This window comes from Mangifera indica, chromosome 16 (genome assembly GCF_011075055.1).
Source record: "Mangifera indica cultivar Alphonso chromosome 16, CATAS_Mindica_2.1, whole genome shotgun sequence".
Classification (NCBI taxonomy): domain Eukaryota; kingdom Viridiplantae; phylum Streptophyta; class Magnoliopsida; order Sapindales; family Anacardiaceae; genus Mangifera; species Mangifera indica.
This window is the reverse complement of record NC_058152.1, coordinates 3,465,698-3,479,613: the sequence shown is the minus strand read 5'-3', so window position 1 is coordinate 3,479,613 and position 13,916 is coordinate 3,465,698.

Sequence of the window (13,916 nt, the reverse complement as noted above, 5' to 3'; positions counted from 1 at the left end):
TCTCCCTCCTCCGATCAACTATTCAAGCTAGAAAAACAAAGAGTTTGGTCTGAAGGAGCTTTGTTAACAGTGTTTTTTTAACGAAACTCTTCATCTTTCTGGTTTAAATAGCTGACTGGAGAAGGGAGAAACGTCGAGAAAGACACTGCTAGAGAAAGATGAAGCGTCGAAAGGGAAAGGCTATCAACTATAGCATCAGAGATGTTATCGAGAATTGAAAACTAAACCCTAGACAGAAAAATATTGTATTTTAAAACTTGACAGAAAAATATTGTATTTTAAAACTTGACATAGGGAAAAATTTTTAAGTTTTAAAGTTTAGGGAAGAAAAAAATAAAATTTTAGTTTATTTTTAATATTATAGATAAAATAATAATTTTATTCTTAAAACCAATAGGCAAATAGATTTTTCAAAATTAAAGAACAAAATTAAAAAAAAAAAACACATACTTTGGGTGGGAACTCCTTCGGCCTAATTATTATTACAAATAAATACAAGTGGGCATGGAGGGTCCACCTGAAAGTGGATTAGCATGACGTTGCTGTCTTGTAATTTTGCATTGGGTTGGCCTTTTCAAATTCTGAAGTTGAGTGCTTGGTTGAATTGTTTAACCCTTTGTTTTATTTGCTTCTGTTATTACTGAAAGGTTACTAACCTTGCCTCTTCAACAAATAAATATTATTTGAGCAGGTAAAATTTTGGATCTAATTACTAGTTTTACAATCATTATAACATATAAGTTAAAGACTTAATTTTCATATAACACTATCGAGTTTTGAATCTAAATCCCTTCACTTGAAGATTTCACATGCTTCCCTATTGAAACTATCTTTTGAACCGTTTAATCTTGATATATTATCAATAGATTTCAAATACTTTTGTGTTTGAGATTCTCTTTTTTATAATCACTGGACCTATCCTAGAGACCAATAATCATTTGTGGTTGATGATTGCATTATGTAGTCTCAAACCTAAGCCCCTTCACTTGGAGATTTCACATACTTACCCATTTTAACTATCTTTTGAAGCGTTTGATCTTGATATATTTTCGATAGATCTCAAACACTTTTGTTCTCGAGATTCTCTTCTTTATAATCACTAAACCTATCCTAGAGACCAATAATCATTTGTGGTAGATAATATGTAATACCCTCAGGTATGTTTTAGGGGTATTTGTGTCTTTTGGTTCTACTTTGAGACATTTCCAGTTTTAAATGTGTATGTTGAAATGTATGTGTGTGTGTTATATACAAAACAATTACAAGGAAAAACAAAGATATATATATATATATATATATATATATATATATATATATATATATATATATATATATAAAGAGAGAAAAGTCAAAAAAAAAGGCAACCTTTACCTTTTTCCATCATTCTCCCATCTCTTCTAGAATAAGGCAGCTTTCTTCCTTTCTTTGCTGTGTTTTTGAAGAAAAGTGGATGATTTGGAAGGGTTATGGAAGATAAGGAAGGAAAAGAAGAAAAAACACTTTGGAAGCCTTGGTAACTAAAAGATCTTTTTTTTTTTTCCCCTTTTCCTATGTTTATATATATTGGATGTATGTTATGTAAAGATGTTAGTATGTTTTGATGATGATTTAAAGTGGTTTTGGTGATAAAGGAAGCAAAACAAAGAGGAGAGAGCCAACTTGTAAAGATTTAGCTTAAAACAAGTTAAGGGGTATTATCCTTGATATGTTTAATGTTTTATGCTTTTGGTTCCTTGGATCTCTGTTATAAATGATGATTTTGAAGTTGAGAAATGTTGTTTTGCCATTTGGAGTATCTATGTGTGTGATTTTGTTCATGATAGAAAGTTAGATAATATTTACAGTTTTACCACTGATTTCGTCCCACGTTTTGGCTGTCTTATCTGATGAATCATGAGTGCTATTATAGCTTGTTGGAAATCTCTTTGAATCCTTTTTTCAATGATATATAGCTTGTATAAATTAAAGACCGTTTGGACTGTTAAATATCATGAACAAAAAAACTGTCTTACCAAATAAACATTGAAGACCGTTTTTTGCCATTGATTTCATCTCACGTTTTGACTGTCTTATCTAATGAATCATGAATGTTATTATAGCTTGTTGGAAAGATCTTTGAATCTTCTTTTCAACAATGTATATCTTGTATGAATTAGAGATCGTTTGGACTATTAAATTATATGAAAAAGAAGGCCGTCCTACCACTTAAACAGTCCCGTGAACAATATTTCACAGTTTTTGGAAAGAAAGAAAATGATGAGAAAAAGGAAAGGAAGAAAGAAAGAAAGGAAAGGAAAGGAAAGAAGGGAGAGAAAAAGAAAAGAAAGAAAATGAATTTGGGGCTTAACATTCAGGAGTTGTCCCAAGAGAATGGTTTAGTGAGTTATAGATAGTTTTAGATGAAAGCAAGATTAGTAAGATATAATGCACACATGTATGCTATGAACTATGAGGGGACACTATACATTACACAGCTTGCTGTAGGACATGTCCGTAGTAAGACATAGACCCCTAGTAGGGTCTGCTCGCAGTAGAGCATGCTCGTAGTAGAGCTCAATTCAGATCCAAAAATGATTTGGTATAGTGAGAGAAAGGAAGAGAGCTTGAGCTTAGAAAAGTGTCAAATCCTTATAGTCAGCTTCCAGAAAATATCAAATAAACACCAGATGGGATAAAGTATGACCTAAATAGTAAAGAATGAACTAGATTATCCTCTCGATTTCTTATGGAGGTCATGATGTAGGGTTGAGTCCCGAGAGTGAGTTAGAATAGGAAATGAGATAGTTTAATTAATTATTTCTCCTTACTAAGTGTTCTTATCTCTCACTTCCTTTTCTTTTATGATTACAGATACGGGTGATCAAGGTAGCTATGAGGCAAGGTCAGGTCAGCGAAGATAGACCCAGACTGGGGCTGGTTACCTATGGTTTTGTTATATACATATGATATTATTGATTTTTGACCCTATTCATATAGTTGTATAGTTGTATCTATGGACATGTATATGATTACTCCATGATCTTAGATGTTTCAGATAAGTTTTCATATGAGATATATACATCTTTTGTTCGCTTTTAGATTTTCAATTTTCTTAGACTAATTTCTAAATACTTTTAATGATGCGTTTAGTTTAATTATTAAAAAAAAATAATAGATCCTCTGGATATTAATTCGTAATATTTTTCCTTCGGTAGATAGTACTTCTGGGGAGGAATGTTACATAATAACATTATGCGAATCTAATCTTTGTAAATAGTTTTGAGGGAACAAACTAGTAGATCAATCATGGTGACCGACCTGTATTTTTAGACCAACAGTCTATTCACATGTAGCATTACCTTTACCATTCATGCACCATGCTATTGTAATTTTCCTTTTCTAGAACTCCCTAAAGCAAACTCATCAATCGAATCTAATTTAACTTCTACACTGTTTGCTCCAAAGGGTAGCTTCAATGGTAAAAGGTGTGGAATTCTGAAAAGAGAGAAATTGAGTTCAAGACTCGTTGATGTCATATCAAGATCAAACTTTTGATTTACTCAGTGTAGTAGTTATGAGACTAGCCAATGGATTCGAGGTACCATGTCTTTGTAATACGTTAAAAGTTTTCCTTATTTAAGTCTACATGTGTGACTTAAAGTGAGTTATGATAAGCGATTTGTTACAGTAGCACGTTTAAATAAGTGGTTCATATGTCAATCATTCAAGAGAGTGGGAAAATAATTTTTTCAAGAATGAAAAATTATTGTTTCATCAAAGTTTAGTTGGAAAATAGTAAATCGACATTGAACATTAATTTTAAGAAAATATAAAATTATAGCATGCATTTAAAGAAAAATAACGAAGGTATAAGTTAGAAATGACAATTTTGGTCTGAATTTAGGGGCCTTGACCCTTTTAGACTCTAACGGAGAGGAGATTCTCTAATAAAATAGTGAAGGGGATTGGAACGAAGAAAAAAAAAATTTCGCAATTGGGGACAGGGATAGGGATATATGTGTCCTCTCCTCGCCCCACCTTGTCCTCGTCTCAGATATTTGAAATAGTGAGTTGATTTTAATTTTACTTAACTTTGTTATTTAATATATTTATATTGTGTTTAAAGGGTATGGGAGGGGGGGGGGGAGATTTTTTGCCGTGAATACGGGAAAATGATTTTTTTCTACAAAGATGAGAAGGAGATTTTTTTCATGAGAAGGGAACGAAAAATCTTTGTCATCCCCATAATAAAGAGGGGATTGATATCTTCTATGAGGACGGGGATAAAAATTGAGATCCCCTTCCCATTATCATCCCTAGTAAAAGTTTTGATATTGATAATTCTAGGGGGGCTGATAAAGCGAACATTACTAGTCTTATTGTAATAATCTCCTAAATGTGAACGAGGAAACAAGGAATGAATTTCTACCAACATATGGGTTCCCCTATGTAATTTGTGTAAAGAAAGGTGAAAAAAATATAACTATATATATAATTAAATTATATAATTGTTTATGTATAAATTAGAGCGATAGTTTGTGATTATATGATATGATTATTTACTTATTTTCTTTTACTTTAAAATCACCCAATTATATATTATTACAACATGTTATATAGAAAAGTTTGTACAATTTATTTGTATATATAATATTATTTAAGAAGTAATACTATTTGTTCTCACTTTAAGTATATAAATGATAAACGTGATTAAATGTTACTTTACTTTTAATTTAAAATTATTCAATCACATAATAATATATATCAAATGAGCCCAAACTAAGCTCAGCTAAAGTGAGCTCGAGTTCGAGTTTCAAAATTCAATATTTTTGAACTTAAACTCAAGCTTTAAAGTGTTTAACTCATTAAAATTACAAACTTAAAAAATTTAATAAAAAAATGTCGTTTTGATTAATATATATTAAAATGATATTATTTTGGTTAATATGTATTAAAATAATATCATTTTAATAACAAGTTAAACTAAAAACTTGATTCAATAAGATTCTTTTGAAATAAGTAGAAATTAAACTCATTTAAAGAAACTTAATGAATCTGAGTTTGAGTTTGAATTTAAATAAATTTAAATTTAATCTTAATTAATTATATACTCAAAAGAATAGATATAAATTATCTTTGTGAAAACGATAGTGGACGTGGAACCCACCTGAAATGGCGAGGGAGATGGAGTGAGTGTGTTCACGTGATGGCTTAGGCTTAACCCAAGTTCATGGAACAAAATATGGGCCCGATAACAGGTCGTTGACAGGACCAGCTTTATAAAAGCAAGCCCCCCATGGCTATACCCTGGGGGATACACACTGACACTGGCATTCTAACACCGGACAGAACAATGTTTTCTCTCACGTGAACATGTCACCTCTCTTACTGATAAGTGGGTAAAGATGAAATGTGATGGGTTTACTGATTCGGCAGGAGAATAGATTTTTTTCAGGATCTGGTCAAATGTCAGATTCAATGACAGGATTTGATCGCCCATTATCCCATATTTGAAGGCATCTAATCATCTGCCAGTGGCTGCAGGGCTTGCTCGATGACGTTTGTGTATTTTTCTTCCAAGTAATCATGCAAACACCAAACCTAACCTTTCGACTGAACTTTACAGACGGAGACTTGGATTTAAAGTTCCCTTCCGTGCATGACGATGAAGATAAAAGATTTGTGATTTGAAAGATTCAAAGTAGAGTTCGGCTTTAGTGAAGCCACCTCTACATTCAATTATATATTTAAAAATATTTATATATAATATTATTTTAATTATATATAAAAATTATTTTTAATTATTAATTAATTTGATGTAAGTATAATTAGGATTAAAAAAAAATAAAAAAAAATTTAGAAGGATAATTTCTTATTAAAGATGATGTTTATTTGCAAGAAATTTTTTTGTCATTAATTAATATTTATAATTAAGAGTTTTACCTAAGATCAATTACAATAATAACATTAAGGATTTAAATATGAATCATGGTATCCATTACTTTTTAGAATAAATTAAATGTAAAAAAATAAATGTAAAGAAATTCTATCTAATGGTCAAAAAACCTATTTTCACAATTTGTTATTAATCGATGTTATAGCACGAGATATTTTAAAAATGATTTAAATGTGAGTGAGGATAGTACATAATGATATATATTCTATGTTATTACCCTAATCTCTTTTCTCTCATTTCGTATTAATAATATATATTTATAAGAAAAAAAGAAGAAGTTATATTCAAATAACAATATCTTACTCTTCCTAATTCAAATATGACCATCGAGATTTGTTCTTATTTTGATTTAGCAAAAATAAAATATTTACATTAAAAAAACAAAATACATTCTACTATTTAATCAAAATTTAGTTTTCTTATTATTTCTCTTTTACAATAGTTGAATTAGGATTTTGTCCTTTCAAAGGTTAAACACAATAGCATATTGTGACGAAAGTGCCTCTAGGTTGGTTGATCTCTAAAGAATTTAAGTGTAGATTCAAGAGAGATAAAATTTAGAATATATAATGTGAGCTCGGGCGTTTGAGCTTGAATTGAGATTCAACAATTATTAGTACACTTGACTTACTCTTGAATGACTACAAAAAATTCAGCATTATAGCCAATGGTTTAAAAATGTATTCGTTGACTTGAAAAAAATGTAACTTAATTCGTAATAGTGTCTTATAAAATGGACGTTTTATACGGTAAAAAGAGCGTTTTTTAAGTCAGAATATGCATTTCTTATAACAGAATGAGATTTATGACTATAAAATTCACTTTTTTGAAAAGTCAAATCTTAATCAATTCTTTAATGGTCAAATTTTGTGTTGCACTTCTTCGTGCAACAAACATTCCAATTTTCTTTAAATTTGATGTTGGTTTTTCAAATTCATAATAGATGTTCGCCCTCACAATATTTGAATCTAGAATCTAGATTTTGTCTTTATAAAGTTTAGATACAAGAGTATATTGTGATGAAAGTGCCTCTAAGTTAGCTTATTTGAAAGAATTTAGGTATAGGTTCAAGAGAGATGTGGGTGGTAGCATGTTATAATGGTCTTGTTCTCCCCTGGAATGACTAGGAGCTCTTTGTAACATTTATCACTTTTAAGTATAGATCATGCTCATTCTTGCATTGGAATGGTCATTTCATGCCCAATCTTCATCTTTTGCATGGGAAACGTAATCGTTTCTATGTGGAATGATCAAACCATATAAAATGGGATAAATATTTTAGTTATGAAACGATCATTCTATGCTAATTTATACATTTTTAACCTTTGACAAATTTTGGTCATGACTTTTTGTTCATGCCTTAAATAAATTAGCACAGTTTTAATCATTTTTCTTGGTTTGTCATATAAAAACACTCAAATGGCCAATAATCTCTCCTTTTTAATTGAGGACAAAACAAGAAAAATGATTGTTGAATTCATAAGAGAGTATGCAAACTGATTATGCTCCCCCTCAAATCGAAATTTATATTTTTATGGTTCGCTTCACGGCAATATTCATGTAAAGCTCAAGCATATATTCCATTTAACTTCATTTATATATCGTAACACATTTTATTACTCAAGAAATATTCAATTTCATGCATTCATTCATTTACCATGAAAAGAAATACGGATATTAATTAAAATTGATAAAATTTTTTTCACGTAAACCTTTTTAGACAAACGTACAACAATTTTACTTTTATAAACAAATTTACTTTTAATTTCAAAAATACCCTCCCGACTTATTACGTGATTTTCATTAACTTACATATGCGTATCACAATGTATGGGTGCGTGAGTGCGTACACACCCTCATATATATATATATATATATATATATATATATATATATATATATATATATATATATATATATATATATATATATATATATATATATATATATATATATATATATAACTAGGGTTGGACTCGAGCCGAGCCAGCTCGAGCTCGGCTCGGTCGAGCCCCCGAAACGAGCAGGGCTTGGTCAAGCTCGAGCTGGCTCAGTAGATTTTTTTTTAAATTTTTTTATACAAAACGACGTCATTTTGACCAATATATATTAAAAACGATATCGTTTTAATAACGAAAAATGAGCCGAGCCGAACTCGAGCCCGAAACGAGCTGCCTTAGCTGAGCTCGGGCCGCCCATATATGAATCGAGCCGAGCTCGACTGGCTATGAGCCGAGCTCGGCTCGGCTCGAATCCAGCCCTATATATAACAGAGTGGGAGAGTGCGAGGGGGCACACATTCTATCTTATATTTATATACATATATTTATATATTTATACTTGTTATGCACCCACGCACTCTGCATGCACCCATGTATCATGTACTCATTCTACGCACCCTGTATTCACCGTATGCATCCTGCACGCACCCACGCACCCTGTATGCACCTATACACTGTGATACGCACACGTAAATTGCTAAAAATCACGTAATAAGTTGGGGAGGGTATTTTTAGAATTAAAAGTAAATTTGCTTATAAAAGTAAAATCGCTGTACGTTTGCCTAAAAACGTTTACGCGGAAAAAATTTTGTCGATTTTAATTAATATCTCAAAGAAATATAAAAAGGGAACTTCATTTAAATTGTCAAGAACAAAAATCAATAATATTATATATATAATTTTTATACACAAACAACGACGTGTCTTTATATGATTAGATGTTATTTTTTTTTTAATTTTTAATTATTTAATGATATGTCATTATTTTTATACAAAGTTAAGCATAAAAGTTGTGTAAATAGTATAAACAAAAATACATAAGGTTTGAGTAAACTAAGATAAAGACATATATTCTCTCAAATTTACAAGAAAAAAAAAAAAAGGGAATGCAAATGTTTTGACTTCAGGACTCAAGATTGGGAAATATTTAAAGATGGGTTGAGGAAGCGTTGAAATCAATCATAGGATTCATCTAATCAATCTTTTATTTCGTTGATTTTTGTGTTCACTTTTGAAGAATTTAATTCAAATTAGATTTCTTTTTGAGTTAAACCAACTATATCGAATAAGTTAAATATTAGAGTTAATGATCGACTCTACAATCAATAAAAATTTAAACCTATAATCTCTTATATATAAAATATTTTTTTATACCATTCAAACTTTGTTTAAGCTTTTTTCATTTAATTGAATATTATATAAAAAAAGTTATATTATATGGTACAATACTATATTTGATACATAATATAAAAAATTAAAATTTTAATATATAATATAATACATAATTTAATTATCATAATAATATTTAATAAAATAATAATATATTATTATTTTTCTATTATTTATATATAAATTTATATATATTATCCATACACCTAATTTCAGCGATATTGTGATCAACAAACACTTTAGGAGTTGACCTTTTTTTTTAAGACAACAATTTTCATCATCAGTCAATCCTCACTCGTCACTTGCCGTTTGTTCGCTTCATCACGTTAATCGAGAAAGCAGTGTATCATAATTATTTACACCTTAGTACACCTGAAACAAAAATTAATGCTAGGGGAAAAGGGTGCACAAAAGAAAAATGTGTAAAAGAGACAGAGGAGTAATTATAATAAAATTACACATATTTATTTTAAAAATATAAATAGATATGTACTTTTATATATATTATTAAATTATTTTAAATTAAAATTAAAATAATATTTAATTATATATATATATATATATATATATATATATATATATATATATATATATAATATTACCAAATAATTGTGCTGAAGATATCGGACAATATCTGAGTTGTGTTGTGCACCTCACGATTAGCAAAAACCTTGACTAATGGATGACCAGGTCCGATTGTCACAAAAAAGAAGTCGCTTCTGAGAAGTTCATATGGCCTTTAAGGCTTAGCCCATCAGTCATAATTCATTTCTTCAGATTTATTTAGAGGGCTTAGGCCACGAGTCTGTGACCCACTCAATTATCGTGCAAACAGCCTTTTATCCACCCGGCTTTTAGTTATATTTTATTGACTAATGTTATATCTATTAGAAAATTATTTATTTATGTAATTCATTATTTTATTAAATGATTTGAAAAAAAAAAAATTTGTAAAGATAAGGTTCTAAAATTTGTTTGTAGCATAGTTTTATTTTTATGTTTATATATCAACTTCCCAAAAAAAAAATACAACAGTTGAAAATCATAACTCATTTTACATAAGTGTAGTTTGATATTGAATAAGCTCTATAAGATATTTTAAGGAGACATTTGATTTGAAAAATATTTTATTATCAAATTTGAAAAATTACTTTGAAGATAGATTATCGTAATGATTATTAGATATAAATTATTTATTTTTTTTATAAAATTTAATAAAATTAGGTATATATAAATAATTATTGTGTTTAGTTAGAGTTAACAAAATAATATTAGTATATTATTTTACTTAAATTTTTTTGTGTATAATTATTATAAAATTTTTTTGTATTATTTGTTATATTTATTGAAAATGAGATTACTTTTATCCTAAAAAAATAAATAATGATATAATTATAATAAAATTATGATTACTTTGATAATATTTTAATATCTAATGTGAAGGTGATAATCAGATTATTCCTTATATTACCTATCACATTAACATTAGTAATAGAAAATTGTTGGAATATCTTATTACTTATAAACCAAACAAAGTAATGTAAATAATAAAAGGTAAATTATCATAAGGTGTTTGGTTTGAGTAATATTTTATTACTAAAATAGATAGATTATCTTGAATATAGATTACTTAAAAGATTACTGGGTATAAATGATTACTATATTTGATAAAATTTGATAGTTATAAATAATTATTGTGTTTGGTTAAAGGGAATAAAAGATTACTAATAAATTATTTTACTTAAATGCCGTTGAATATAATTATTTTTAAATATTTTTTATATTATTTGTCATATTAATTAAAAATAAATTTATTTTTGTCTCAAAAAATTAATAAATAATAATATAATTATAATAAAATCAAGATTACCTTGATAATCTTTAAATACCTAAGGTGAAGGTGATAATCAAATTACCACCTATATTACATGTCACGTCAGCATTGGTAATAAAATATTACTATAATATTTTATTACTGATAAACCAAACAAGAGAATAAAAGATAGATTACCAATGTAATCTTAAAAAATTGGAACCAAATGACCCCTCAGAGTAATCTTTAATCTCCTTTAACCAAATGTCCTCTACACATATTAACATATATATAGCTGAAGTCAAGCAAATATATCTTCTCTAATGTTTTTTTTCTATGTAACTAACCTTTTTTTGACTCGTAAAGCCTCATCGCAAGTACAAAATAAAAACAAAAACAATTTTGTTATATAACAGTATGAGTATTAGTACTTAACGATATGCGATATGTATATTATGATATAATATGATACAGATAAAAAATAAAATATATTCTCAAATTTATTGAATTAATATAATAGAGTGAACATATTATACAATATGATATATAATCTATGATATGATATATATTTTTAATATGGATTAATATATTTTTTTAAGAGAAAATATTAACATAATGAGTATAAATGAGAAATTTTAAAAAATATTTATGATAATTTTTAAAATGATGGTATATTAATTATAATTTTATAATTTTTTTTAAAATACATTTTTGTTATTTGTGTCTCCAACTGACGTTGGTATTTTTGTAATTTGCCATTTAAAGGGTTGTGATGTCTTTAATTAAAGAAGCAAGGGTATTTAGGTAAAACCAAAGGTTAGATATTATTAACCCTAGCTGTATTACATAGTCATTAACCAAGGTTACATTTATTATTATTATTCACTCAATATCATTTTACTCTTTCGGCTTGTTTCATGCATTCACTCTGGAGGCTCCTCAGGGTTTTTTGATTTGCTCTGATTTTGTTAGTCATTAACCAAATATTTCTTATGTTGTTTCTCTTCTTTATAGTCTTGTTAATCTTAAATAATCAGTGAATCACAATCAAATATTATAATACATTTCTTATAATATGATATAATACATAATATATAATATAAAAAATTAAATTATCAATATAATATATGATTCAAATACCATAACAACTCATCACTCATAATGAAATATAAGCTATACATCTGGTAAATTAACCAATAGTCAATATTTTAATGTAACAAATACCCATATGCAAATCTCTATTAGATAAAATATCATATGCATTCAAAGTTGTCACGATCTATCCCATAATCAATATTTATTAAATAAGAGGCAGTTGAAGACTAGAGTTAATTTTAATTAGCTTGATATAAAAACGTAAATTAATCTAGCTAGACGCCAACACGTAAATCATGCTTAATTTTCTATGTGAATCCCACTCAAAAGAGAACAATAATCTCTTAGTAATGATTGGGCGGACACTCCTGACCTAACCCCATAAAAAAATAAAATGTGTACTCGTTTTCAAATATATAAATTGATATGTATATAATATATTATTATATGATTAATTATTATTTTATTTTTAATTTAAAATTATTTAATTATATAATAATGTATAATATATATGCTTATTTATATTTTAAAAAATATGTATGTATAACATTCACTTAAAATAAAAATTATTATTATGATAATCAAATCATGTATCATATCATACTTTATATTGAATATTATATTATATCATATTGTGTAATACAATTTTTAAAAATAAAATAATTTAATTGATAAATTATTATTTTAAAAAATATCATAAATATTCTTAAAAAATTAATATTATAAAATACATAATTTTTCATATACATCCCTAAAATATCGTTATTTTTTTTTAAAAATATATCAATTCGTATCAATAATACGAATTATATTATTAAATATATATTATATTATATAATATATTTATTATATTATATTAATTTAATATACTTTATAATATATATTATTTTTTTCTCGTAACTATTGTTACAACTATATATTATTAAATCTAAATTACTAAAGCATCAAAAGGCGTTGTCCTTTTTCCTGCAGCTAAACATTGAAAGCTGGTGTCCTTATGCCATTGGCTTTCTTATGTTTTTGGTAAGTTGATTCGATCCTGCTGTCAAGCTTATATAAAAAACCTATGCCACTCTGCTGAGAGAATATTAAAATAGAAGAAGGGTTCATTTATTTGCTTATTATCAATAACAGTATGGGTATCTTTAAGCACATGGTTGCATTGCTTACTTTCATGCTACCACCGTTGTTTTCTATGGTGTCTTAATGGAGGAAAACCAAGAGCCATTGATGCAAGAGAATTCCTTATGGTAAATTCCAAAACAAGGTGAAAATTTATCCTTAGCTCCCATGTCTTCTAGTTTTTGTATCTCAAGTTTAGGAATCCTCCTCAAAATGCTCAAATCCTATTATTTAACTCCACTGTTTAACCTATTTGATTTTCCTTATTTGCTTTCCTGGGATTCTTCTTATGCTCTTTTTTAGCTGCATGCATTTCGAAAACCTGCAAATTAATATTAAAATCTATAAAATGCAGTGAAGAAAAGTGAGTCAGCTTTCTCTGCCTCTCCCTAGCTACATTACCTTTTACAGTTTGAACATTCAACTTAGGTGACATGCATGCATGAAAACCACATATGTACAAATGTTCTGTGGGAAATAAAACAACATACTATAGCTTTCATTAATGTAATTTTTCGGTAATATATATACATACATAGTAATATACTTTTTGTTTTACCATCGTTTAAGATGATACGCGAAGTTGTTTTGATACTATTTGTACCATATTTGCTCCAATAGATCGATCCACAAATAAGATATTGTCCATTTTAGATATATAATTCATCATGATTTTGATTTTGATTTTGAATTTTACAACTTAAAACGTGTTTTAACAGTTTAAGAAGCTCATATACTATTTAATTAGTTTTAACTTAGTATTTATAAACGATGTAAGATG